The following is a 27,542-nucleotide window of genomic DNA, read 5'->3' as shown; positions in this document are numbered from 1 at the left end:
TTATGATCCGGTGACCTTGGAGCTGCATGAGAACTTTCACTGGAGTAAGTGGCCACTATACTGACCGCAATCCTGAACTTAACACCGCAACTAGAAGTAGCCGTGGAGTGTACCTAACACACCTAGACACCTTGTCACAGCCGGAGGACTAAATACCCCTAAAGATGGAAATCGGAATTCTATCTTGCCTCAGAGAAAATCCCCAAAGGATAGACAGCCCCCCACAAATATTGGCGGTGAGTCGGAGAGGAAAAACATACACAGGCAGAAAAACAGGATTTAGCACAGGAGGCCACTCTAGCTAGATAGGACAGGATAGGACAGAGTTCTGTGCGGTCAGTATTAAAACCCTTCAAAAAATCCACAGCAGACGTCACCGCTCTGCTTTCCGGCTGCTGTGCTTACACAGGGCAGAGAAGCAGAGCGCCGAGGGACAGACAGCAGAAGGTAAGTATGTAGTATTTTTTTTTTTACTTTTACGCTGGTAACCAGGGTAAACATCGGGTTACTAAGCGTGGCCCTGCGCTTAGTAACCCGATGTTTACCCTGGTTACCGGCATCGTTGGTCGCTGGAGAGCGGTCTGTGTGACAGCTCTCCAGCGACCAAACAGCGACGCTGCAGCGATCCGCATCGTTGTCGGTATCGCTGCAGCGTCGCTCAGTGTGACGGTACCTTTAGAATGCTTCTACTTCTCTCATGGATGTAATCAGGATGGGTTTTCAGACTTTAAATGTACTTTTTAAAAACACAAAAACAAAGCTGTTTATCACGGAAGCAATGTGTGAACACAGCCTTACAAGACGAGCTTCATTTTTTAACCCATTGCCTGCTGCTTCCTGATTAGCAGTGAACGTCTATAAACTGTCCCCGGAGGCTGCCGCATAGTTCAGAGGGGACTTTGAACGTTTTTCCGGCATGCACTAAACTCTAATTTCGTCTGCATAATTTGCAGGCGCGCAGGACGAGCGGTTGGTTGACATTGAGCCCTTGTGCAATTTTATACAATTTCTGTATATTGCGGCTTTTCACCTGGCGCTCAGTGATTGGCTTTCTACCCTCATTACATGCACGTCTGTCACTCCCTCGTACTGTAACACATCGGGAAGTGTAACAATTCCATGGATACATCTTGTCAGGGGGAGACAAAGTCAGCGAACTGCATAATGGGGGGAGACGGAGGAAGGATGGTGGGGGTGCAACCCTTTCCTTGCTGGACGAAGTGAAGAGCAAAACTACACCAACAACAGTGCTGTAAACTGGCGGAATAATACCGTACATACATAGCCAAATAAAAGTACTATACACTGCTTACATGATACTTCCATCACAATACTGCTATATACAGTGGGGCAAAAAAGTATTTAGTCAGTCAGCAATAGTGCAAGTTCCACCACTTAAAAAGATGAGAGGCGTCTGTAATTTACATCATAGGTAGACCTCAACTATGGGAGACAAACTGAGAAAAAAAAATCCAGAAAATCACATTGTCTGTTTTTTTAACATTTTATTTGCATATTATGGTGGAAAATAAGTATTTGGTCAGAAACAAAATTTCATCTCAATACTTTGTAATATATCCTTTGTTGGCAATGACAGAGGTCAAACGTTTTCTGTAAGTCTTCACAAGGTTGCCACACACTGTTGTTGGTATGTTGGCCCATTCCTCCATGCAGATCTCCTCTAAAGCAGTGATGTTTTTGGCTTTTCGCTTGGCAGCACGGACTTTCAACTCCCTCCAAAGGTTTTCTATAGGGTTGAGATCTGCTAGTTATTATTATTATTATTATTTATTGTTATAGCGCCATTTATTCCATGGCGCTTTACATGTGAGGAGGGGTATACATAATAAAAACAAGTACAATAATCTTAAACAATACAAGTCACAACTGGTACAGGAGGAATGAGGACCCTGCCCGCGAGGGCTCACAATCTACAAGGGATGGGTGAGGACACAGTAGGTGAGGGTAGAGATGGTCGTGCAGCGGTTTGGTCGATCGGTGGTAGCTGCAGGTTGTAGGCTTGTCGGAAGAGGTGGGTCTTCAGGTTCTTTTTGAAGGTTTCGATGGTAGGCGAGAGTCTGATGTGTTGTGGTAGAGGGTTCCAGAGTAGGGGTGATACGCGAGAGAAATCTTGTATACGATTGTGGGAAGAGGAGATAAGAGGGGAGTAGAGAACTAGATCTTGTGAGGATCGGAGGTTGCGTGCAGGAAAGTACCGGGAGACGAGGCCACAGATGTATGGAGGACACAGGTTGTGGATGGCTTTGTACGTCATGGTAAGGGTTTTGTAGTGGAGTCTCTGGGCAATGGGGAGCCAGTAAAGGGATTGACAGAGGGGAGAGGCCGGGGAATAGCGGGGGGACAGGTGGATTAGTCGGGCAGCAGAGTTTAGAATAGATTGGAGGGGTGCGAGAGTGTTAGCGGGGAGGCCACAGAGCAGGAGGTTGCAGTAGTCAAGGCGAGAGATGATGAGGGCATGGACTAGGGTTTTTGCAGATTCGTGGTTGAGGAATGAACGGATTCGTGAAATATTTTTGAGTTGAAGTCGGCAGGAAGTGGAAAGGGCTTGGATATGTGGTTTGAAGGAGAGATCAGCGTCAAGGATTACCCCGAGGCAGCGAGCTTGTGGGACTGGGGAGAGTGGGCAGCCGTTTACTGTAATGGATAGGTTCGTTGGGGGGGTCGCGTGAGATGGGGGAAAGATGATGAATTCTGTTTTGTCCATGTTAAGTTTCAGAAATCTAGCGGAGAAGAAGGATGAAATAGCGGACAGACATTGAGGGATTCTGGTTAGTAGGGAGGTGATATCTGGTCCAGAGATGTAGATCTGTGTGTCGTCAGCATAGAGGTGATACTGAAAGCCATGAGATTCTATGAGCTGTCCCAGGCCAAAGGTGTAAATGGAGAAGAGCAGGGGCCCAAGGACTGAACCTTGTGGGACTCCGACAGATAGGGGGCGAGGTGAGGAGGTGGTGTGTGAGTGGGAGACACTGAATGTCCGGTCAGTTAGGTATGATGAGATCCAGGATAGGGCCAAGTCTGTGATGCCAAGGGATGAGAGGGTTTGTAATAATAGGGAATGGTCCACTGTGTCAAAGGCAGCCGAGGTCTACCTATGATGTAAATTACAGATGCCTCTCATCTTTTTAAGTGGTGGAACTTGCACTATTGCTGACTGACTAAATACTTTTTTGCCCCACTGTATATATATATAGTGCCTACAATGTCACATCATGTCATGTTCAATCCAGTCCTTTTATCCTACTTCCATAAAGCCTACATAATACTGCCATATAGTGACTACAGTTTACCACCATATAGTGTGCAATAAGAGTATCATGCACTACTTGTATAAAACTGCCATGCTGTCATGCTGCTACGTAATACTAATGTATAGTTCCAACATAATGCTATAATAAACCGGCATACAGCACCCAGTAATAGTTTCACACACTGCTTATATAATATTGCCATGAAGGCCAACATAATATTGATACATAATGCTTGCAGTAATCAATGCTGTCAAACTACCCACGGTGTCTGGTCATATAGTGTTCAAAAAGAGTACTATCCACTGCTTACATAATACTACCAATCAGTGCCTACAAAATACCGCTGTATAGTACATAATTCTGCAATATTAAGAAGTAATATCATGTAGTTTTCAACAAAAGTATTATAACCTGCTTACATACCGTAAGTGTCCATATAAACTGCTGTATGGTACCTACATAATACTGGCATATAATGCCTATGTAATACGGCTACATAGTGCCTATATAATGCAGCCATATACTGTAGTGCCTGCAAGTTACCACAATACAGTGTCCAATAAAAGAATTGCACACTGCTTAAATAATACTGCCATAGAGTGTATACTTATTACTACTGTAAAAGTTCTACATGATACCCCCATATACAGCATTCTATTATACAAAAAAGAACATTGTACATTGCTTATATATTACCGCTACATAGTACCTACTTAATCAATACTAACATAAGAGTATCATACAGTGTCCAATACGAACATCATACACAGCTTATATAATAAAGCCATATATTGCCTACATAACACTGATATATGTATATAGGTTTTACAATACTGGCATAGTACCTACATTTTACCGTCATACAATGTTCAATAAGAACCATACTGTCCTGGCATAATGCTACCATATAGTGCCAACCTACCGCCATATAGGGCCCACAGTGCACACACACACGCAGCATCCAATAAGAGTATCATACACTGCTTAACATAATACTGCCAAATTTTGCCTACATTCTACTGCTATATAGTGCACACGGTGTACTACCATACAGTGCCCATTCATTAAGACTACCATGCACTGCTTAATGTAATACTGCTGTATAGCTCTCTAGTGACTAATACGACTAAGATACCCTGCTTACATAAAACTGATATAGAGTGAGAATTTAAAACCGCCATATAGTCCTTACAATGTACCGTCATTCACTATCCAATAGGAGCCTCATATACTGCTATATAATATGGAAATACGGTGCTTACAAAATGCTGTCACGCAGAAGCAAAAAAAAAGTATAATCTGTACTTGCAGTTTTATTTTGTCCCTAAATATACTGCACTGCTTGTCATCATGTCGGTTAGTGTAGACCATGTGGCGGTAGACCTGGACATCTGTGGTATTATAGCCCTACTTTACAGAGGTTTTGTTTTTGAACAAGCCGGACCCTCCATCGCTTTTGTAGTGATAAAGGGGAGACAAATGGCAGTTACCGTATACATTAGGCTGAGTGTGGAGACCATCAGCAAGGCGGCCCCAATATAATATTTACCATAATATTTACCATCCTGTAACCACGCGAAATGCATCAGTCCATGGTAGAACAGAATAGGGCTCAGCACCTTGTAAACCCCATATGTACAGGAGCAGTAAGCCGCGAGGCTTCTCACCCCTCCATACATGGCTCCCAGCACCCTCTTACATTACACAGCTCGTTATATGGCGGTTTTACTGCCCGTATCTGTTACATGTGCGGTATGCATTCTAAGCCGATGCCTAGCGGTGAGGTGATGATTGCATTATACAGTGATGATGAGGAGAGCTCAAGCCGGGGCAATCAATGTAATAACCCGAGCACTTCTCAATATAAAATTATCCCCGCTCGCCCTGTACTCACCACATGGCCCAAATCTAACAAAAAAAACAACAATTTTTATATAAATTCAGAAACGTACCAGAGGAGGGAGATCAGGAGAAGTCTGAAGGGAGCACCACTGATCCACCAGCAGAATAGTGAGTGCAGCTCTGGAGTATAATACAGGATGTAACTCAGGATCCGTAATGTAATGTATGTACACAGTGACTGCACCAGCAGAATAGTGAGTGCAGCTCTGGGGTATAATACAGGATGTAACTCAGGATCAGTAATGTAATGTATGTACACAGTGACTGCACCAGCAGAATAGTGAGTGCAGCTCTGGGGTATAATACAGGATGTAACTCAGGATCCGTAATGTAATGTATGTACACAGTGACTGCACCAGCAGAATAGTGAGTGCAGCTCTGGAGTATAATACAGGAGGTAACTCAGGATCAGTAATGTAATGTATGTACACAGTGACTGCACCAGCAGAATAGTGAGTGCTGCTCTGGGGTATAATACAGGATGTAACTCAGGATCAGTAATGTAATGTATGTACACAGTGACTGCACCAGCAGAATAGTGAGTGCAGCTCTGGAGTACAATACTGGATGTAACTCAGGATCAGTAATGTAATGTATGTACACAGTGACTGCACCAGCAGAATAGTGAGTGCAGCTCTGGAGTTTAATACAGGATGTAACTCAGGATCAGTAATGTAATGTATGTACACGGTGACTGCACCAGCAGAATAGTGAGTGCAGCTCTGGAGTATAATACTGGATGTAACTCAGGATCAGTAATGTAATGTATGTACACAGTGACTGCACCAGCAGAATAGTGAGTGCAGCTCTGGAGTATAATACAGGATCAGTACAGGATCAGTAATGTAATGTATGTACACAGTGACTGCACCAGCAGAATAGTGAGTGCAGCTCTGGAGTATAATATAGGAGGTAACTCAGGATCAGTAATATAATGTATGTACACAGTGACTGCACCAGCAGAATAGTGAGTGCAGCTCTGGGGTATAATACAGGATGTAACTCAGGATCAGTAATGTGATGTATGTACACAGTGACTGCACCAGCAGAATAGTGAGTGCAGCTCTGGAGTATAATACAGGATGTAACTCAGGATCAGTAATGTATGTACACAGTGACTGTACCAGCAGAATAGTGAGTGCAGCTCTGGAGTATAATATAGGAGGTAACTCAGGATCAGTAATATAATGTATGTACACAGTGACTGCACCAGCAGAATAGTGAGTGCAGCTCTGGGGTATAATACAGGATGTAACTCAGGATCAGTAATGTAATGTATGTACACAGTGACTGCACCAGCAGAATAGTGAGTGCAGCTCTGGGGTATAATACAGGGTGTAACTCAGGATCAGTAATGTAATGTATGTACACAGTGACTGCACCAGCAGAATAGTGAGTGCAGCTCTGGAGTATAATACAGGATGTAACTCAGGATCAGTAATGTAATGTATGTACACAGTGACTGCACCAGCAGAATAGTGAGTGCAGCTCTGGAGTATAATACAGGATCAGTACAGGATCAGTAATGTAATGTATGTACACAGTGACTGCACCAGCAGAATAGTGAGTGCAGCTCTGGAGTATAATACAGGATCAGTAATGTAATGTATGTACATAGTGACTGCACCAGCATAATAGTGAGTGCAGCTCTGGGGTATAATACAGAATGTAACTCAGGATCAGTAATGTAATGTATGTACACAGTGACTGCACCAGCAGAATAGTGAGTGCAGATCTGGAGTATAATACAGGATGTAACTCAGGATCAGTAATGTAATGTATGTACACAGTGACTGCACCAGCAGAATAGTGAGTGCAGCTCTGGGGTATAATACAGGATGTAACTCAGGATCAGTAATGTAATGTATGTACACAGTGACTGCACCAGCAGAATAGTGAGTGCAGCTCTGGAGAATAATACAGGATGTTACTCAGGATCAGTACTGTCCCTATGTATGAAAATATAACTTATATTCTTGTACATTGGAGCAGTATTATATAACTACTATAATACTGCCCCCTATGTACGAGAATATAACTACTATAATACTGCTCCTCTGTACAAGAATATAACATATAACTACTATAATACTGCTCCTCTGTACAAGAATATAACTACTATAATACTGCTCCTATGTACAAGAATATAATTACTATAATATTGTCCCCTATGTACAAGAATATTACTGCTATAATACTGCCCCTATGTACAAGAATAGAGCTACTATAATACTGCCCTTATGTACAAGAATATAACTACTATAATACTGCTCCTATGTGTAAGAATATCACTACTGTAATACTGCCCCTATGTGCAAGAATATAACTACTATAATACTGCTCCTATGTGCATGAATATAACTACTATAATACTGCCCTTATGTACATGAATATAACTGCTATAAAACTGCCCCTATGTTCAAGAATATAACTACTATCATACTGCTCCTATGTACAAGAATATAGCTACTATAATACTGCCCCTATGTACAAGAATATAACTACTATAATACTGCCCCTATGTATAAGAATATAGCAACTATAATACTGTCCATATGTACAAGAATATAACTACTATAATACTGCTCCCTATGTACAAGAATATAACTACTATAATACTGCTCCTATGTGCAAGAATATAACTACTATAATACTGCTCCTATGTACAATCATATAACTACTATAATACTGCCCCTATGTGCATGAATATAACTACTATAATACTGCTCCTATGTACAAGAATATAACTACTATAATACTGCTCCTATGTACAAGAATATAACTACTATAATACTGCTCCTATGTGCATGAATATAACTACTATAATACTGCCCTTATGTACATGAATATAACTGCTAGAATACTGCCCATTTGTTCAAGAATATAACTACTATAATACTGCTCCTATGTACAGGAATATAACTACTATAATACTGCCCCTATGTACATGAATATAACTACTATAATACTGCTCCTATGTACAGGAATATAACTACTATAGTACTGCCCCTATGTACAAGAATATAACTACTATAATACTGCCCCTATGTTCAAGAATATAACTACTATAATACTGCCCATTTGTTCAAGAATATAACTACTATAATACTGCCCCTATGTTCAAGAATATAACTGCTATAATACTGCCCCTATGTACAAGAATATAACTGCTATAATACTGCTCCCTATGTACAAAAATATAACTACTATAATACTGCTCTTATGTACAAGAATATAACTACTATAATGCTGCCCCTATGTACAAGAATATAACTACTATAATACTGCTCCTATGTACAAGAATATAACTACTATAATACTGCCCCTATGTACAAGAATATAACTACTATAATACTGCCCCTATATACAAGAATATAACTACTATAATACTGCCCCTATATACAAGAATATAACTACTATAATACTGCTCTTATGTACAAGAATATAACTACTATAATGCTGCCCCTACGTACAAGAATATAACTACTATAATGCTGCTCCTATGTACAAGAATATAACTACTATAATACTGCCCCCTATGTTCAAGAATATAACTACTATAATGCTGCTCCTATGTACAAGAATATAACTACTATAATACTGCTCCTATGTACAAGAATATAACTACTATAATACTGCTCCCTATGTTCAAGAATATAACTACTATAATACTGCTCCCTATGTTCAAGAATATAACTACTATAATGCTGCCCCTATGTACAAGAATATAACTGCTATAATACTGCTCCCTATGTTCAAGAATATAACTACTATAATGCTGCCCCTATGTACAAGAATATAACTGCTATAATACTGCTCCCTATGTTCAAGAATATAACTACTATAATACTGCCCCTATTTCCCGTTGTATTGTAATGGACTTCCATATAAGTAAATAAGATATAGACCATAAAATAAGGAAACAAAAAGATAACACCATAAAAAAAATTAAGCGAAAACAAATAAATAGTAAAAAAGGAAAGAAAGATAATTATAAATTGGCAAAAAAAAATTAAAAATAGAGCATGAGCCGCACCTCCAAAAATACGTTTTGATCTAAAGCCGCTATGCAAAAATCTGTAAAACTGAACATGAGGTTCTTAGACTAACATTCTTTCTTGTTACAATTTATATAAATATAAATTGTAACAGGAATAGAAATAAATTAAAAAGTGTAAATCATTCCTGGATATTATAAAAAGATTAGAAAATGAAATGGGTAAAACTATTTTCATTTGACTTTATTTTAGTGTAATTATCACGTATTCATATATTGATAGGTTGGATGACTTGTTTCCGATTCTAGATGGTGGAGCGCGGATGGTAAATCGCTTGAGAGCCATGATTTGTTCTGTCATCGGGTCAGGTCGCCTCTCGTTTTATTAACTGCACGTCTACCTCCGAACACAATCTAATTTCTAATGGTAGAAGAAATAACGTCTTTGCTTTACGACATTTATTATAACTGGTATAAAGGATATCTCCAGCTGAGAATTAGTCAATAGCACAAACCTCTGAAGTATTTCCGTGGCGAGAACGTTCGTACTGTTTCCTTCCCCACATCCCCCTGCGCGGCGCTGCACGTTCTCGTAGTACTGACACAGTTCTGTCAATCTGCTTTGAAAGCAGTCACTTGAGCTTGTGTTTTCTGTCGGTCGGGGCATACGATGAGGTAATTATCTATTATAATCTGGGGTCTCCAGGCAGCTGTCTATCTCTGTCAACGTCATATGAACCAAACCGTACTGTCGAAACATATGTACATAAAAATAAGACTGAAAAAAAGCAAATTGTAACATTCCTTTTTTTTAAAAAATGATGTTTCATATATTTTAGTTCCTCGTGGGTGTGGCTAGGATCTTTGGGGGTGTGTCTGTGAATATTTTAGCTACATTAAACTGCATAACGGTGTATAGGAGAATTAGTAACGCTTTTTTTGGAGGTGGGGAGGCAGCATTTTAATATTTTTATGGTATCTTCTAGATGCTGTACCATGGCCCTTTAAGAAGCCTTTAGGTTACTTTTTTTTTTAATTGTCTGTAGCGACCTAATGCCTTTTTTTAGTTTGCATACCTATTTTTTCCAGTATCTATTTTATATAGACTGCTTCCAGTTTGCTTTTTTTTTTCACCCTGGCAGCTTCCTTCTCTCCTTTAAAGCAGAAAGCGTAGCTTAAAGGGTTAATTTGACCCAAAATGAAATTTGTCTCAAATTTTCAGAAATTTACTGAACCCAATAATTTGCAATTCACTTTTTCCCGAATCGCCCCAAAAAATGCCTGCCACCATTTTACGGAAAGCGGAAATATCATCAGACAGAAAAGGCCTGTATAAAAGCAGAGGCAAAGAATGCAGCAGTCATTTTGTGGTGAGTCTGGATAATGAAAGAACGTCATGGCTAATGAAAATATATGTTTGAGAGTGTAGCAAAAGAGTCCTCAAAGTGTGTGCTCTACTGATGGAAAAAAAATGGCATGAAAAACAGCTTTTTTGGACATATTTACCATAGAGCTAAGGAGTAAAAGCCAAAAAACACTGAAATAACATTACAGATAGTGTGTGACAGCAAAGCAGTGAAGAACAGTTATTATCGGACTACCCACAGCCATATATGCTGAGGTCATTTGGATATTACTAAGGTTATGTTTGCACCAATGAGCTTGAAAGCGGTTGTACACAGTCCTAGGTGACCCCAGAGTGTTACATTCCTCGGTTCAGGGCATTTGGAGGCAAAACTCATTAATTTAAATTTCAAAAGATTTTCTCATCTCTATTATTAACAAAAAAAAATCAAATTACCATCTACCATATAGGAAAGCCAGTATAGCCAAACTCTACCCAGCAGTCCCATAGACAATGAATAGAGGTATATGAACCTCTACTCCATTCAATATGGGGTTGCAGAGCTTTATTTTGGGGGTCTCAGATCTTTGATCTCAGGATCATTAGCTGTGCCACATGATCAACAATTTACTCCCTATAACATGGATATTTGGAGAATTACCCTTTAAAGGTTTTATCGATGATCTTTTTTTTCATTTTTTTTACTATGGGCCTAAAAACTAACAGGCAGATCCTCCTTCTCGATGTCGGAAACAGAGTGGTCATTGACCACTCCTACCGCTATTCAGCTGCTCCACATCAACAAAGCCGCTCTTCCTCTTCCGGGCTGCCAATGCCATCCTGATTGACAGCCAGCTCCCCGCAGTTAGGCAGCGGGGAGCCAGCTGTTAATCAGTACTATTTCCGCATTCAAGTCTCGTCAACAGAGCAGAGCAGAAAAGAAGCCAAGAGCGAAAGAGAAGCCGGAAAGTTTACGTATCACTCCACCTACACTTCCAATAGACACCTGAATTTGCTGGGTTTGGTAAATATCACTACTTGGACGGACATTTTTGTATGTCTTGTGTAATGCTGTAACATTTCCGCTGTAGGCGGAACGAGCCCAGAAAGTGTCCATGATGATCAGCCGATTGCCGTAGCGACAGCCATTGACCGCTGGTGGACTGTACACTTTTAATAGACCGATATAATTAATTATTCTCTTATCGAAGTGAATTGATAAAGTATTTGTTACCCAACTCCTATCGATAAGTTTTGGAGTGCGTCCAAAATTTTGCAGGATTTTCCAAAATTTTGGAAAAATCATCCCGATCTGAAAAGGGTCAAACTTTCCCAACAAAGAGGGCGAGTGCTCGATTTTGGACAGTCCCGAGCTGCGACTTATTTCTCCAATCCAGATATTGCCAAATATGAGTGCGCCTATCACGTGACCGCGCATATTTTATGGAGATCTTAAGAATCTCTCTTTGCTAAGTGCAGACGTTATTGAGTAGGGACATTTTTGGGGGGCAGAGGAGATGCCCTTTAAGATGTTGATACTTATAACCACGTTCTAAAATGTTACATTGTGTCGTTACGAGTCGAATCCGGTAAAACCCGCTTCCCTGCCTGTTATTAGACACAATTGGGTCTGTGCAGTCGCGGTGACATTTTCTTCCTTCTCTCCCGTCGAGTGCTTTTCTCGATGATACAAACACAGTAATATTTTCCAAAAATCCAGATCGCCCTGACCCGAGGCGGCCCCTCGATACTCCCCTTCTTCTGTGCAGACACAGTTATCGCCGCTTCCCTGTGCAATGCCATTTTTTTTTCGGTCTTCAATGCTGATTATGTGACGTCCCCGATGACTTCTCAGCCGAGCTGATGTAAAGGCCGGTAACAAAAGCAGATGAGCTAACGGTATCGAAAAATAAATAGAGGCAGCCCTGAGGAATCTCCAGACAAGGGCGCATTTGTTTTCCTAGAATAACTTCCTTGCTATAATTAGGGGGCAGATCTTTTTTTTTTTCTTCTAAGATTCTCGATTTATTCATGAATTTTGAACACACGCTCGTTGCTATCGAGCCTAATATTCATGTCCTCTTTGAGCAATGCTCAGTGCGCTGCCTCCCTATAAACCATATTTAAAGGGATTGTCCACTATTTTGTTTTTTTACCATGGTGGTATTAAATCAATAAAAATAGAAAACGACTATTCTCCTGTACCACTGCCCGTGAAACTTGATAGTCACTTGAATGCTGTAGTTGATAGTGGCCACTGATTGGCTGCAGCGGTGATGTTCTGTATGAGCGAGAGCAAGGAGACTGTCTCTTCCAACCCCTCCACATGCAGACCAACTCTTTGCAGTTGACCGCAAAAAAGAAACTCCCCCCAGCCGTTACCCCGCTCCGCTGCCCAGGTCCGCACAGATCTCATCACTCCCGCTTCAAGTTGGGACATCATGTGATCTCTGCAGCCAATTAAAAGCCACTGATTGGCTGCAGTGGTGACAAACTGTCTGAGTCTGAAAAGACAAGTGGCTGCATTTGTGGCTTACCTTCTATGCTGGAAGAGACCGTGAAAGACCATGTGTTCTAGATAAGAAGGATTGAAATTAGTGACTGCTAATTGGCTGCAGCAGTCATGTGACATCCTTACCAGACAAGTAAGCGAGGACAAGGACAAGGAAGCGGGTGAGTGGCATCATGAGATCACAGCAGCCGATTAGCAGCCATTGATTAGCTGCAGCTGTGATTCTCTTTCTAAGCGGCTAGAAAGAGCTAAGTGACTGGCTGCAGCTGTAATGTGCAGTCAGCGCGGAGGTAACATGGTATCCCTGTTGGTTCCTTTGCTTCTTCTTCCAGTAAGGATAGCAAGTGGCCATTGTAGCCAATTAGGAGCCACTGACTGGCTGCAGTGGTGATGTTTCTTCTGAGCCAGAAGAGACATAACATAGTAACATAGTAACATAGTTAGTAAGGCCGAAAAAAGACATTTGTCCATCCAGTTCAGCCTATATTCCATCATAATAAATACCCAGATCTAGGTCCTTCTACAGAACCTAATAATTGTATGATACAATATTGTTCTGCTCCAGGAAGACATCCAGGCCTCTCTTGAACCCCTCGACTGAGTTCGCCATCACCACCTCCTCAGGCAAGCAATTCCAGATTCTCACTGCCCTAACAGTAAAGAATCCTCTTCTATGTTGGTGGAAAAACCTTCTCTCCTCCAGACGCAAAGAATGCCCCCTTGTGCCCGTCACCTTCCTTGGTATAAACAGATCCTCAGCGAGATATTTGTATTGTCCCCTTATATACTTATACATGGTTATTAGATCGCCCCTCAGTCGTCTTTTTTCTAGACTAAATAATCCTAATTTCGCTAATCTATCTGGGTATTGTAGTTCTCCCATCCCCTTTATTAATTTTGTTGCCCTCCTTTGTACTCTCTCTAGTTCCATTATATCCTTCCTGAGCACCGGTGCCCAAAACTGGACACAGTACTCCATGTGCGGTCTAACTAGGGATTTGTACAGAGGCAGTATAATGCTCTCATCATGTGTATCCAGACCTCTTTTAATGCACCCCATGATCCTGTTTGCCTTGGCAGCTGCTGCCTGGCACTGGCTGCTCCAGGTAAGTTTATCATTAACTAGGATCCCCAAGTCCTTCTCCCTGTCAGATTTACCCAGTGGTTTCCCATTCAGTGTGTAATGGTGATATTGATTCCCTCTTCCCATGTGTATAACCTTACATTTATCATTGTTAAACCTCATCTGCCACCTTTCAGCCCAAGTTTCCAACTTATCCAGATCCATCTGTAGCAGAATACTATCTTCTCTTGTATTAACTGCTTTACATAGTTTTGTATCATCTGCAAATATCGATATTTTACTGTGTAAACCTTCTACCAGATCATTAATGAATATGTTGAAGAGAACAGGTCCCAATACCGACCCCTGCGGTACCCCACTGGTCACAGCGACCCAGTTAGAGACTATACCATTTATAACCACCCTCTGCTTTCTATCACTAAGCCAGTTACTAACCCATTTACACACATTTTCCCCCAGACCAAGCATTCTCATTTTGTGTACCAACCTCTTGTGCGGCACGGTATCAAACGCTTTGGAAAAATCGAGATATACCACGTCCAATGACTCACCGTGGTCCAGCCTATAGCTTACCTCTTCATAAAAACTGATTAGATTGGTTTGACAGGAGCAATTTCTCATAAACCCATGCTGATATGGAGTTAAACAGTTATTCTCATTGAGATAATCCAGAATAACATCCCTCAGAAACCCTTCAAATATTTTACCAACAATAGAGGTTAGACTTACTGGCCTATAATTTCCAGGTTCACTTTTAGAGCCCTTTTTGAATATTGGCACCACATTTGCTATGCGCCAGTCCTGCGGAACAGACCCCGTCGCTATAGAGTCCCTAAAAATAAGAAATAATGGTTTATCTATTACATTACTTAGTTCTCTTAGTACTCGTGGGTGTATGCCATCCGGACCCGGAGATTTATCTATTTTAATCTTATTTAGCCGGTTTCGCACCTCTTCTTGGGTTAGATTGGTGACCCTTAATATAGGGTTTTCATTGTTTCTTGGGATTTCACCTAGCATTTCATTTTCCTATCTCTCTTTTCTGGCTCAGATGGATTGGCTGCAGCAGTCAAAGGAAGCAAGAAGCCCTGTGGGGACAGGTGTAGTGCTATTGAGGAACAATGGGGGTTTATTTTTAAAGCCTATTTTTTTTTTTTTTTAAATCTATATTGGTCCATTTTAAAGTAAACCTGATGGACATCCCAAAGATAATCTGTCCGTGAGATCAACAACCCCAAACCACATATGCAGGTTGAAATGTAGATCCTCCGAAACCTTTATATCTTCTATTTGTTGCTGCATTATTGATAAATCAGTGTTTTAATACAGAGCACTTCCCAAGCTTTTACCTCCTGTCTAATTTCCTTTTTTGGCACCTCACATCACATTGCCAGTATGCTATCATTCTAACTAATGAGGCTGGTGCTAAAAAAAAAAAAATCACCTGGGGATGTAGAGATTTCCTAGGTGCTCTGTCACACCTAAAGCACTTAACACCTCATTTGCATATGAATGAAAATTCTAATTACTTGGAAAATGCAGCAACAGATAGAAGATATAAAGGCGTTGATTGATTTATATTTCAAAGACCTGCATGTCCATCTATGTGATTTGAGGGGTTGATTTTACAGACAGATTGCCTTTGAGGCCTATGGAAATAACAGATAAATTGTAAGACATCTTTTAGGTTACCTTTAAAACCTTGAGAAATAATAGCTAAGGTGTAAGACATCTCCTCTGAGTCAATTTATAGACTTATTATGCGTTTACACTGAAAGATTATCATGGAGGAGCTTTCCTTGGAATTATGAGAAAAAAAGAAAAGATGGGCAAAAGATCGTTGTTCTCGGCAGCTCATCACTTTGCGTAAACAGGACTTGTGCTGTCGAGAGCACTGACAGTCTATGTGCCCTGAAGGATGCACTACAGATCATACATGCATGTCTGGGTATGAAAGTTTATTGGATCTGCAAGTATTTATCACCCATGGACTGGACAGGCCATAAGAGGTGCAGAACTCCTCTTCCTAGCTAAGGATCTTCTAGTGATCGACAGAGATCTCAACATTCAGACTGCTCGTTAATCAAATATTTTGTACCTATTAAAAGGGACAGGTGATAAACGAGTTGGGTTGATATACCCCTTTAAAGAAAAATTTCCAAAGAAGTCATCCGATTTCGGGGGATTGGGCCTGTCAACGTTTTATCTGCTCAGTCGTTTATTTGAATAATACACATGCAATACTATATTTCTCCAGAAGTGGCCGCCACATGGCATATGTAAATTCTTACACTCAGCAAAAAAAAAAAAAAAAACGGTAATAATTTTGGAGATGGAATTCCCCTTTAATTAGTTAAATTAACACTAAGGATCTTAAAAAAAAAAAAAAACAACCGCTTCTATGAAACAGTCAACACGTAGCTCGATAGGTTAAATAACCCCCTCGGGTGGTTTATACAACGAGACACTTTTTTTTTTTTTTTTTTATTGTCAGTTTCCAAATTAAAGCTGCGTTATCTCATTGACTGAGCTTTAAAGGGAACGCGACAAGTGAAGTCCGGGCTCCTGGAAGCTTCCTGAGAGACTTGGATAAATTCCCATTCACAAAGATCAGAAAACTTGTCGTCAGATCCAACGCTAGTGCGGCGTCTGTCAGCTTATCAGATCTCAATATTAATTAGTTATGATTCCTCGTTTGATACGACCATGATTGCATCTTTATATCAGTTCATAGCTGGCGTAATCAAAACCGAGCCGCCACCGGTGGGGACGCAGAAGAAAAGCCACCGATGGATTGGAAATCAGAACCAACTACATTATGGCTCTGGCTGCGTCTCATCTGGCGGGAACACATACCGCTGCTGCCATCTGTGACTCCACGGCGCCTTTAGGCCGGCCTCACACTCAGCATATAAAAATACGGTCCGTATTTTACAGCCGTAATACGCCACAAAATTCAAAAAATGGTGGTCCGTATGTCATCCGTAGGCAGGGTGTGTCAGCGTATTTTGCGCATGGAATCCTCCGTATGTAATCCGTATGGCATCTGTACTGCGAGATTTTCTCGCAGGCTTGCAAAACCGACATACAATGGATCCATGGGCGCAAATAATCGTAAAAACATAAATACTGTTTATATATATATATATATATATATATATATATATATGTCAGTGAGACACACACATATATATATATTAATATATCATACAGCGCTAGATAGCTTAAAAGGCGGTAATTCAATTACCGGCTTTTGCTTTCTCCTTCCTAAACCCGACATGATATGATACATGGTTTACATACAGTAAACCATCTCATATCCCCTTTTTTTTTGCATATTCCACACTACTAATGTTAACTCTAGCTATTAAATTAAAGGGTTAAATCGCGGAAAAAATTGGCGTGTGCTCCCGTGCAATTTTCTCCGCCAGAGTGGGAAAGCCAGTGACTGAGGGCAGATATTAATAGCCTGGAGAGGGTCCACGGTTATTGCCCCCCCCCTGGCTAAAAACACCTGCCCCCAGCCACCCCAGAAAAGGCACATCTGGAAGATGCGCCTATTCTGGCACTTGGCCTCTCTCTTCCCATTCCCGTGTAGCGGTGGGATATGGGGTAATGAAGGGTTAATGTCACCTTGCTATTGTAAGGTGACATTAAGCCAGATTAATAATGGAGAGGCGTCAATTATGACACCTATGCATTATTAATCCAATAGTATGAAATGGTTAAAAAACACACACACACACACACACATTATTACAAAGTATTTTAATGAAATAAATACACAGGTTTTTGTAATATTTTATTATACTGGTAATCCGCCTGAAGACCCTCGTTCTGTAAAAAAGGTAAAATAAAAAAACAACAATATCCCATACCTTCCGTCGTTCTGTCACATCCCACGATGTTAATCCATCTGAAGGGGTTAACTAATTTTACAAGCAGAAGCTCTGCTAATGCAGCTGTGCTCCTGCCTGTAAAACCCCGGGGAATGAATGGAATGTAGGTCAATGACCTGTAGCTACCTTCAGTCGCGGTGATGCGCCCCCTGCTGAATGTCCTCATATGAACTCGAGCGTGGGAAAATATTCTGAAAAGTTCCACTCTGGCGGAGAAAATTGTGCAGGAACCCACGCCAATTTCTTCCGCGATTTAACCCTTTAATTTAATAGCTAGCGCGCCCAAATTTTGCATATACACACTACTAACATTAGTAGTGTGGATTATGCAAAAAAAAAAGGGATATGAGATGGTTTACTGTATATAAACCATGTCTCATATCATGTCGGGTTTGAGAAGGAGATAGCAAAAGCGGCAATTGAATTACCGGCTTTAAAGCTATCTAGCGCTGCATCTATATATATAATTGTCTAAGGGTTTTTCCGTCTGTCGGTCTGTCTGTCTGTCTTTCTGTCTGTCTGTCGTTCTGTCTGTCTGTCTGTCTGTCCTGGAAATCCCGGCTCTCTGATTGGTCGAGGCCGCCAGGCCTCGACCAATCAGAGACCGGCACAGCATCGACGTAGAAATCCCGCGTCTCTGATTGGTCGAGGCCGCCAGGCCTCGACCAATCAGCAACGGGCACAGCGACGATGATGTCATAAAGGACGTAGAAATCCCGCGTCTCTGATTGGTCGAGGCCGCCAGCGACGATGATGTCATAATGGTTGCCATGGCGACGATGATGTCATAAAGGTTGCCTCAACCAATCAGCAACGGGCACAGTCTGCCGCGAATTCTGGAATCATCATTGTCCATATATTACAGGGACTTGCATATCCTAGAATACCCGATGCGTTAGAATCGGGCCACAATCTAGTTAAATATAAATATATATACATATATGTGTCTCAATGATATATATATATATATATATATATTCTATGTGTACACATTTATTCTACCTATTCTATTGTAAGCTGTCAGTGTGATTTTACTGTACACCGCAATGAATTGCCGGCTTTTCTCTCTAACAGCGCTGCGTATTTCTCGCAAGTCACACTGCTGGTCCGTGTGTAATCTGTATTTTTCTCGCCCCCATAGACTTTCATTGGCGTATTTTTTGCGCAGTACGGTGACAAACGCAGCATGCTGCAATTTTCTACGGCCGTAGAAAGCCGTATAATACGGATCAGTAAAATACGGCAGATAGGAGCAGAGGCATAGAGAAGCATTGTACCGTATACAATCCGTATTTTCTGCACCTCTCATACGTCCGTAAAACTCGGTAGTGTGAGGCCGGCCTAATGTATTATATCAGCCACTCCTAGAAATAGTGGGGTCTTCTGGAGTCCTGTAATAGTCCTTACTCCCAAAGTAAAGCCGCTGTCCAAGAGTGATGAGCAGGGTAAGAATGGGGCAGGGAAAGAATCCATATGGGGCCTAGGATGTCTGGTATGGGGTCTGTAGAATGGGGGGTACAGTTTGGTATCTAAATTAAGGGGTCGTATGGGGTCTGTAGAATGGGGGGTACAGTTTGGTATCTATATTAAGGGGTCGTATGGGGTCTGTAGAATGGGGGGTACAGTTTGGTATCTATATTAAGGGGTCGTATCGGGTCTGTAGAAAGGGGGTACAGTTTAGTATCTATATTGAGGGGTCGTATGGGGTCTGTAGAAAGGGGGTACAGTTTAGTATCTATATTAAGGGGTCGTATGGGGTCTGTAGAAAGGGGGTACAGTTTAGTATCTATATTAAAGGGTTGTATGGGGTCTGTAGAAAGGGGGGGTACAGTTTAGTATCTATATTAAGGGGTCGTATGGGGTCTGTAGAAAGGGGGTACAGTTTAGTATCTATATTAAGGGGTCGTATGGGGTCTGTAGAAAGGGGGTACAGTTAAGAATCTATATTGAGGGGTTGTATGGGGTCTGTAGAAGGGGGGGTACAGTTTAGTATCTATATTAAGGGGTCGTATTGGGTCTGTAGAAAGGGGGTACAGTTTAGTATCTATATTAAGGGGTCGTATGGGGTCTGTAGAAAGGGGGTACAGTTAAGAATCTATATTGAGGGGTCGTATGGGGTCTGTAGAAAGGGGGTCCAGTTTGGTATATATATTAAGGGGTGGTATGGGGTCTGTAGAAAGGGGGTACAGTTAAGAATCTATATTAAGGGGTCGTATCGGGTCTGTAGAAAGGGGGTCCAGTTTGGTATATATATTAAGGGGTGGTATGGGGTCTGTAGAAAGGGGGTACAGTTTAGTATCTATATTAAAGGGTTGTATGGGGTCTGTAGAAAGGGGGGGTTCAGTTTAGCATCTATATTAAGGGGTTGTATGGGGTCTGTAGAAAGGGGGGTACAGTTCGGTATTTATATTAAAGGGTCTTCTTTGAGGTTGCTTATTTGGTAGCCCGGAGGTATTTTCATTTTTTGCGTTTTCGTTTTTCGCTCTTTTTCTTCCCAGAGCCATATTATTGTTTTTTTCTTTTTCAGTCAATACGGCCATGTGAGGTCTTGTTTTTTGCAGGACAAGTCGTACTTTTGAGCGACACCATTGGTTTTACCATATTGTGTACTGGAAAACGGGAAAAAAATTCCAAGTGCGGTGAAATTTCAAAAAAAGTGCAATCCCACAGTTGTTTTTTTTTTTTTTTACCATGTTCACTAAATGCTAAAACTGACCTAATAACTGTAATATTTATTAATCATTTAATACCATTTTGCTGCAGATAGGTTCTTTTGATCGCCCGTTATTGCACTTTACTGCAATGTTGCGGTGACCAAAAAGACGTAATTCTGGCGTTTTTACTTTTTTTTTATCGTTATGCCGTTTAGTAACATAGTAACATAGTAACATAGTTAGTAAGGCCGAAAAAAGACATTTGTCCATCCAGTTCAGCCTATATTCCATCATAATAAATCCCCAGATCTACGTCCTTCTACAGAACCTAATAATTGTATGATACAATATTGTTCTGCTCCAGGAAGACATCCAGGCCTCTCTTGAACCCCTCGACTGAGTTCGCCATCACCACCTCCTCAGGCAAGCAATTCCAGATTCTCACTGCCCTAACAGTAAAGAATCCTCTTCTATGTTGGTGGAAAAACCTTCTCTCCTCCAGACGCAAAGAATGCCCCCTTGTGCCCGTCACCTTCCTTGGTATAAACAGATCCTCAGCGAGATATTTGTATTGTCCCCTTATATACTTATACATGGTTATTAGATCGCCCCTCAGTCGTCTTTTTTCTAGACTAAATAATCCTAATTTCGCTAATCTATCTGGGTATTGTAGTTCTCCCATCCCCTTTATTAATTTTGTTGCCCTCCTTTGTACTCTCTCTAGTTCCATTATATCCTTCCTGAGCACCGGTGCCCAAAAAATAATTGGGCTCGTCCGGGATTTGAACCCGGGACCTCTCGCACCCTAAGCGAGAATCATACCCCTAGACCAACGAGCCACCTTCTTGTGTAATTGGGTTAATTCTTTTTATATATTGATAGATCGGGCGATTCTGAACGCGGCGATACCAAATATGTGTAGCTTTGACTTTTTTATTGTTTTATTTTGAATGGGGCGAAAGAGGGGGGAATTTGGAACTTTTATATTTTTTTCATTTTTTAAATATTTTTAAAAACTATTTTTTTTTCCCACTTTTGGCATGCTTCAATAGTCTTCATAGAAGACTAGAAGCTGCAACAACCCGATCGGCTCTGCTACATACCTGAATGTAGAAGAATTACTCACCGGGCGGCGCTCATAGCAATCCAGCAGTGACAACCATAGAGGTCTACTGGAGATCTCTGGTTGTCATGCCAACCCATTGGTGACCCGCGGTCATGTGACACGGGCGTCAATGGGTGGGATTTCCGGCGCGGTTGTCGGAAGCGCGTGTTATATGCCGCTGTCAGAGGCCAAATAATAAAAACATACCAAGTCCAAAAGATGATTTTTTAATTAAAGGGGTATTTTTCAAGTGTAGAAGTTATACCCTATCCAATGGAAAAGGGATAATTTCTCAATCACTGGGGGTCCGACCACTGAGACCCTCAGTGATCTAGATCAGGGGTCCCCAACTCCAGTCCTCAAGGCCCACCAACATGTCATGTTTTCAGGATTTCCTTAGTCTTGCCCAGGTAATAATTGCATCACCTGTGCAATGCAAAGGAAATCCTGAAAACATGACCTGTTGGTGGGCCTTGAGGACTGGAGTTGGGGACCCCTGATCTAGAGAACTACAAGTGATTGGATTGCGCTCGGTAATCTGTTGTTGACGTTGAATGGAGTGGTGGTGCGCATGATTGAGCTTCAAAGCCCTGATTGTCGGGATCGGAGGGTGTCCCAACGGTTGGATCCCCAGTGTTTGGGAAGCTATCCCCTATCCCATTGACAGGGAATAACTTCCAAATTTGAGAATACCCCTTGTAGGCTTCTCCCTCCCAAGACACAGACCATGTGCTAAATAACCGCCTCTATTATATAGGCTGTTAACCACATCCATAGGTGAGGTATATGGTTAACCAGACCCGCCCATCTCTCACAGATACCCGCAACCCGGTCCCAGGTGCACCAAACGAACCTACTCGTGTTTACATGCACTAAAGAAAATACTCCGGGTTACACAGAGCGCAGCCATCTCTGTGACACATTGACTACACGGCCATTAGCCTTTTTACACCCTTTAAGCCTTTAATACCTCTGTGCTCCATAGGAGCATAGCAGTATTATACGCGGTAGATGTAGGAGGCCAACTGGATGTCTTCTCTGGAGATACATGTATGGTGTCTATATATATATATATATATATATATATATATATATATATATATATATATATATATGTATACCTTTATACAGAAATTCTGCAGTTCAGGCTCTAATGAAATCTTCAGCTCCGGAGGGAATAATCAGATGAGATCATTAGCGCGGCACTTTAGCTAAAATATGAACTTTTTGGAAGCGAACGTGAAAAGGAAAGACTGAAGCGCCGCATAATGAACTCGGAGCTTGTGCGCTACGTTTCGTTAGTTAAGTTTTCTTTCTTATTTAATTCTCTAATGAACCATTTGGAACTTGGAAATTGGAAAATAATTCAGAGGAACATTACTACAGGAAACAGAAAAACACATTTGCTCCCGGGGCCCGTGGAGAGAAAGGTCCCATTTTAGACTGTTTTCTTTCCCCATGAGAGTGAGAACCTGCAAAGTCAAAAAATGCACCTGAATTCTGAAAATGGGATGGGATCGATAGGACTTAATTAGAAGCTGTCAGTAAGCTGCTGTTGACAGATCCTCTCATTTTTCTACGCCTTTATTTACAACTTCACGGCTGGAAGCCGTCAACATGCTGCTGTTCACAGATCTTTACTTTTTATACGCCTTTATTTAGTACTTCAAAGTCACAAAAATACACGAGTGCAAAGCAAAAATATTCACGTAATCCATGTTCTACAGCCCTCATATCTCCCCACAAAGAACTGTGGTACAACAGAATCAGTAAAGCCGGAGAAGAGCTGTCCAGAATCTTTGCAATGTTGCTTTGACACTTTTTCTATTTTCACATACGGTATTTAAAAATACATTTTTTGCACTTTGCAATGCAGAAAAAAAAATGCTCTGCAGCCTGGAAATTGTCAGCAGATTGCTGTTGACAGATCTGTCATTTTTATATGCCTTTTATTTAGTACATCCATAACATAATTTTTCAGAGTCAAACATGTATAAAAAAGGCTCCAGATCGTGAATATTCATACGTCCTGACCTGTAAAAATATTGTTTGACATCATGATATTTGTGTGCAAAGTTTTGATGTTTTACTGTTTTACTTCATTCCCAATTCAGTTTTACTCCTTGCTGTGTGAAAAAAAACCCTGTCATGCTACCTGGAAGCTGTCAGCAAGCTGCTGTTGACAGATCTGTCATATCTTATACATCTCTATTTAGTATTTCGAAAGCATTATTAACCCCTTTCTGACCTCGGACGGGATAGTACGTCTGAGGTCAGAACCCCCGTTTTGATGCGGGTTCCGGCGGTGAGCCCGCATCAAAGCAGGGACATGTCAGCTGTTTTGAACAGCTGACATGTGCCCACAATAGCGACGGGTGGAATCGCGATCCACCCGCCGCTATTAACTAATTAAATGCCGCTGTCAAACCCTGACAGCGGCATTTAACCGGCGCTTCCGGCCATAGGGCAGGAAATGAGCGCATCGCCAACCCCCGTCACATGATCGGGGGTCAGCGATGCTTCTGCATAGTAACCATAGAGATCCTTGAGACCTCTATGGTTGCTGATGCTGGATTGCTGGGAGCGCCACCCTGTAGTCGGCGCTCATAGCAATGCAGGAATTCAGCTACATAGGAGCGATCTGATGATCGCGCCCATGTAGCTGAGCCGATCAAGTTGTGCCTGCTTCTAGCCCCCCATGGAGGCTATTGAAGCATGGCAAAAGTAAAAAAAAAAAGTAAAAAAAGAATATAAAAGTTTAAATCACCCCCCTTTCGCCCCATTCAAAATAAAACAATAAAAAATAAATTCAAATCTACACATATTTGGTATCACCGCGTTCAGAATCGCCCGATCTATCAATAAAAAAAAAAGGATTAACCTGATCACTAAATGGCATAGCAAAAAAAAAATTAGAAACGCCAGAATTACTTTTTTTGGTCGCCGCGACATTGCATTAAAATGCAATAACGGTCGATCAAAAGAATGTATCTCAACCAAAATGGTATCATTAAAAACGCCAGTTCGGCATGCAAAAAATAAGCCTTCATCCGACCCCAGATCACGAAAAATGGAGACGCTACGGGTATCGGAAAATGGTGCAATTTTTTGGAGGGGGGGCAAAGTTTGGAATTTTTTTCACCACTTAGATAAAAGAGAACCTAGACACGTTTGGTGTCTATGAACTTGTAATAACCTGGAGAATCATAATATCAGGTCAGTTTAAGCATTTAGTGAACCTAGTAAAAAAGCCAAACAAAAAACAAGTGTGGGATTGCACTTTTTTTGCAATTTCACCGCACTTGGAATTTTTTTCCCGTTTTCTAGTACATGACATGCTAAAACCAATGATGTCGTTCAAAGATACAACTCATCCCTGCAAAAAAACAAGCCCTCACATGGCCATATTGATGGAAAAGTAAAAAAGTTATGGCTCTGGGAAGGAGAGGAGCAAAAAACGAACACGGAAAAACGGAAAATCCCAAGGTCATGAAGGGGTTAACAGAGCTGGTTGTTCCACTGCCAGGTCATTAATCTTTGGCTGTCGGACAGGAGTCCTGATCTGCAATGCGGCGGAGATCGCCACCAGGTGGCAGCAGAGTAGTCAAAACAATCCAGGTTAATATAGGACTGTAGCGCAGTACAAAGGGAATAAGCAAACACATAGTCAATAACAAGCCAAATGGGTCAGTACCAGCCAGGACAAGAGACAAAACAACAGGTCAGGGTCCAAGCCGAGTCAAAAACCAAAGAGTCAATACACGAAAAGGGAACACAGAGTTGGAAAGGGAAGAGGGAAAAACAGACACGGGTTCAGTAAGCAAGCAGCAGGACAAATCAGGGCAAACGGAGTCAGCTACTCATGAGGTAGGCAGAAGCTATAACTGACATGGTCTGCAGCACACAGCATGGATAAATAGCAAACCTGAGACCAGACTGAGGCTGAGAAAGTTAACCCCTGGCATGACTAGACCGGAAAAAGGGTAAGACAGGACTCAAAACCCAGTCTGGATCATGACACTAAGCATGTATCTTATTAAAACAATCTTTTACAGCCAGTGTGCAGTGATCTCTCGACACAGGACTGAGGTATAACGGGAGCTGTAAAGTCACAGCAGAACTGTCTAACCCCTGTGTAATATACATCAAGATGACATTTGCTCATTTTTAAGGAGATTCAGTTTGAACCCTTAAAGGGAACCTGTCACCCCCTTGGCGTTTTTAACTAAAAGAGCCACCTTGTGCAGCACTAATGCTTCATTCTGTCAAGGTCCTTACAGACATGGAGGAGAGAACATGAGCGGCCGCACAGAGCCTGGACCTCAGCCCCACCTTGACCAGAGATGTGAGCCCGGCCCCCAACATCAGGGTCTGACCCACACAAATGCTCTTCTGGATGAAGAGGCAAAAATTCCCAAAGACGCCTCCAAAACCTTGTAGAGCAGGAGTCGTTATGTTTGCCGAGGGGTCGACTCAATATAAATTTCTATGGATGTAGGACGGGAGGCCAGAAAACCTCTTGCAGGTGCAATATGGACGGGGCTTAATACTGGAAAAAATAATTCTGCTACCTGGAAGTAGTCAACAAGCTGCTGTTGACAGATCTCTTTTTTTCCTTTGCCTGAAGGAGCTATGTTTAATTGGTTAATTAACACCTTAAATCCTGTAGTCCTAGTCAGAGGTTGTGCAGAACAGCGTCACCTTGAAAAGTACAATGTAGAGCAGAAAGAACGTGTTTGTAAAACCCTCCCTTGTGACTGGTCCCCCCATGCTCGCTGCATCCCACAGAGACAAGTAGAACACAAACATAAAAAGTCATCTTCGTCCTCGCTCGACAGTAAAACTATCATTAAGCCTCCAGCTTCGACATCTGCGGAGACACAAGACAGCAGACTGACATAACAGGAGCTCAAACGCAACATACATCCCTTCATTTTCCCATCACTGATCACATACAAAAGCCCAATGTGATGAAGCCAAGGACAGGAAGATCTATGGGAAACCGCAAATTAGAATGCCGCTGTTGACTATGAAATCTATAGGGATCCACAGACCCACATATCATTGGATTCGCACTTCGAGAATGCTCAAGGTGCGGGCTTGCTAGGCCTAAAATAGGCTCGTCCATAGAGAGCTTATATATATTCATTCCATTCATGGTTTCATCTTAAGAAATTGTCATGACCTTTCTCTAAGTACTTATAAACCACTAGAATCCTTCCGTGGGCAGCCTATGCCAGCGTCATAGCAGCAAACCATGCCCTGAGGACCTGACATGACCTGACATTTTTCAGAAAGACCACTAATTTAATTACAAACTATGTAATACTTCATTTCTTCTGCGGAGGCACTGTAGGGAAATCAAACCCTCCATGGACAATCTATGCCAATGTCAAAGGGTGTGGCAGCAAATTAATCTGTCCCAAATCTCTCACTCTTGGCATTTTCCAGAAAGACCACTAAATTAATTAAAACGGTGTAATACTTCATTTTTCCTGTGGAGGCACTGTGGGGAAATCAGACCCTTCATAGACAACCTATGCCAATGTTAAAGGGTGTAAGAGCAAATTAATCTGTCCTAAATCTCTCACTCTCGAGGACCTGACATGCCCTGGCATTTTCCAGAAAGACAGTGTAATACTTCATTTTTCCTGCGGAGGCACTGTGGGGAAATCAAATACTTAGAAACAGATTATACCCACAGATTATATCTGATCACATCATCAGGACACCATGTGATCCACTTATTAAAGAGGCTTTCCATTATCTTTA

At 41.5% G+C, this 27,542-nt stretch overlaps 1 protein-coding gene and 1 non-coding gene across 2 annotated transcripts in view; both read right to left on the bottom strand.

Annotated features, from left to right (window-relative positions):
* The window catches only part of TENM4 (teneurin transmembrane protein 4), a 1,627,060-nt gene that overhangs the window by 1,223,717 nt on the left and 375,801 nt on the right, over nucleotides 1-27,542 (bottom strand). The window lies entirely within an intron of this gene.
* Nucleotides 21,433-21,504, bottom strand: TRNAP-AGG (transfer RNA proline (anticodon AGG)). The gene has a single exon. It is a non-coding gene; the product is annotated as a tRNA-Pro (tRNA).

Source organism: Ranitomeya imitator, chromosome 3 (assembly GCF_032444005.1).
Source record: "Ranitomeya imitator isolate aRanImi1 chromosome 3, aRanImi1.pri, whole genome shotgun sequence".
Taxonomy (NCBI): Eukaryota; Metazoa; Chordata; class Amphibia; order Anura; family Dendrobatidae; genus Ranitomeya; species Ranitomeya imitator.
The sequence above is the reverse complement of the archived record's forward strand: the minus strand, read 5'-3'. Positions and strand labels throughout refer to the sequence as shown.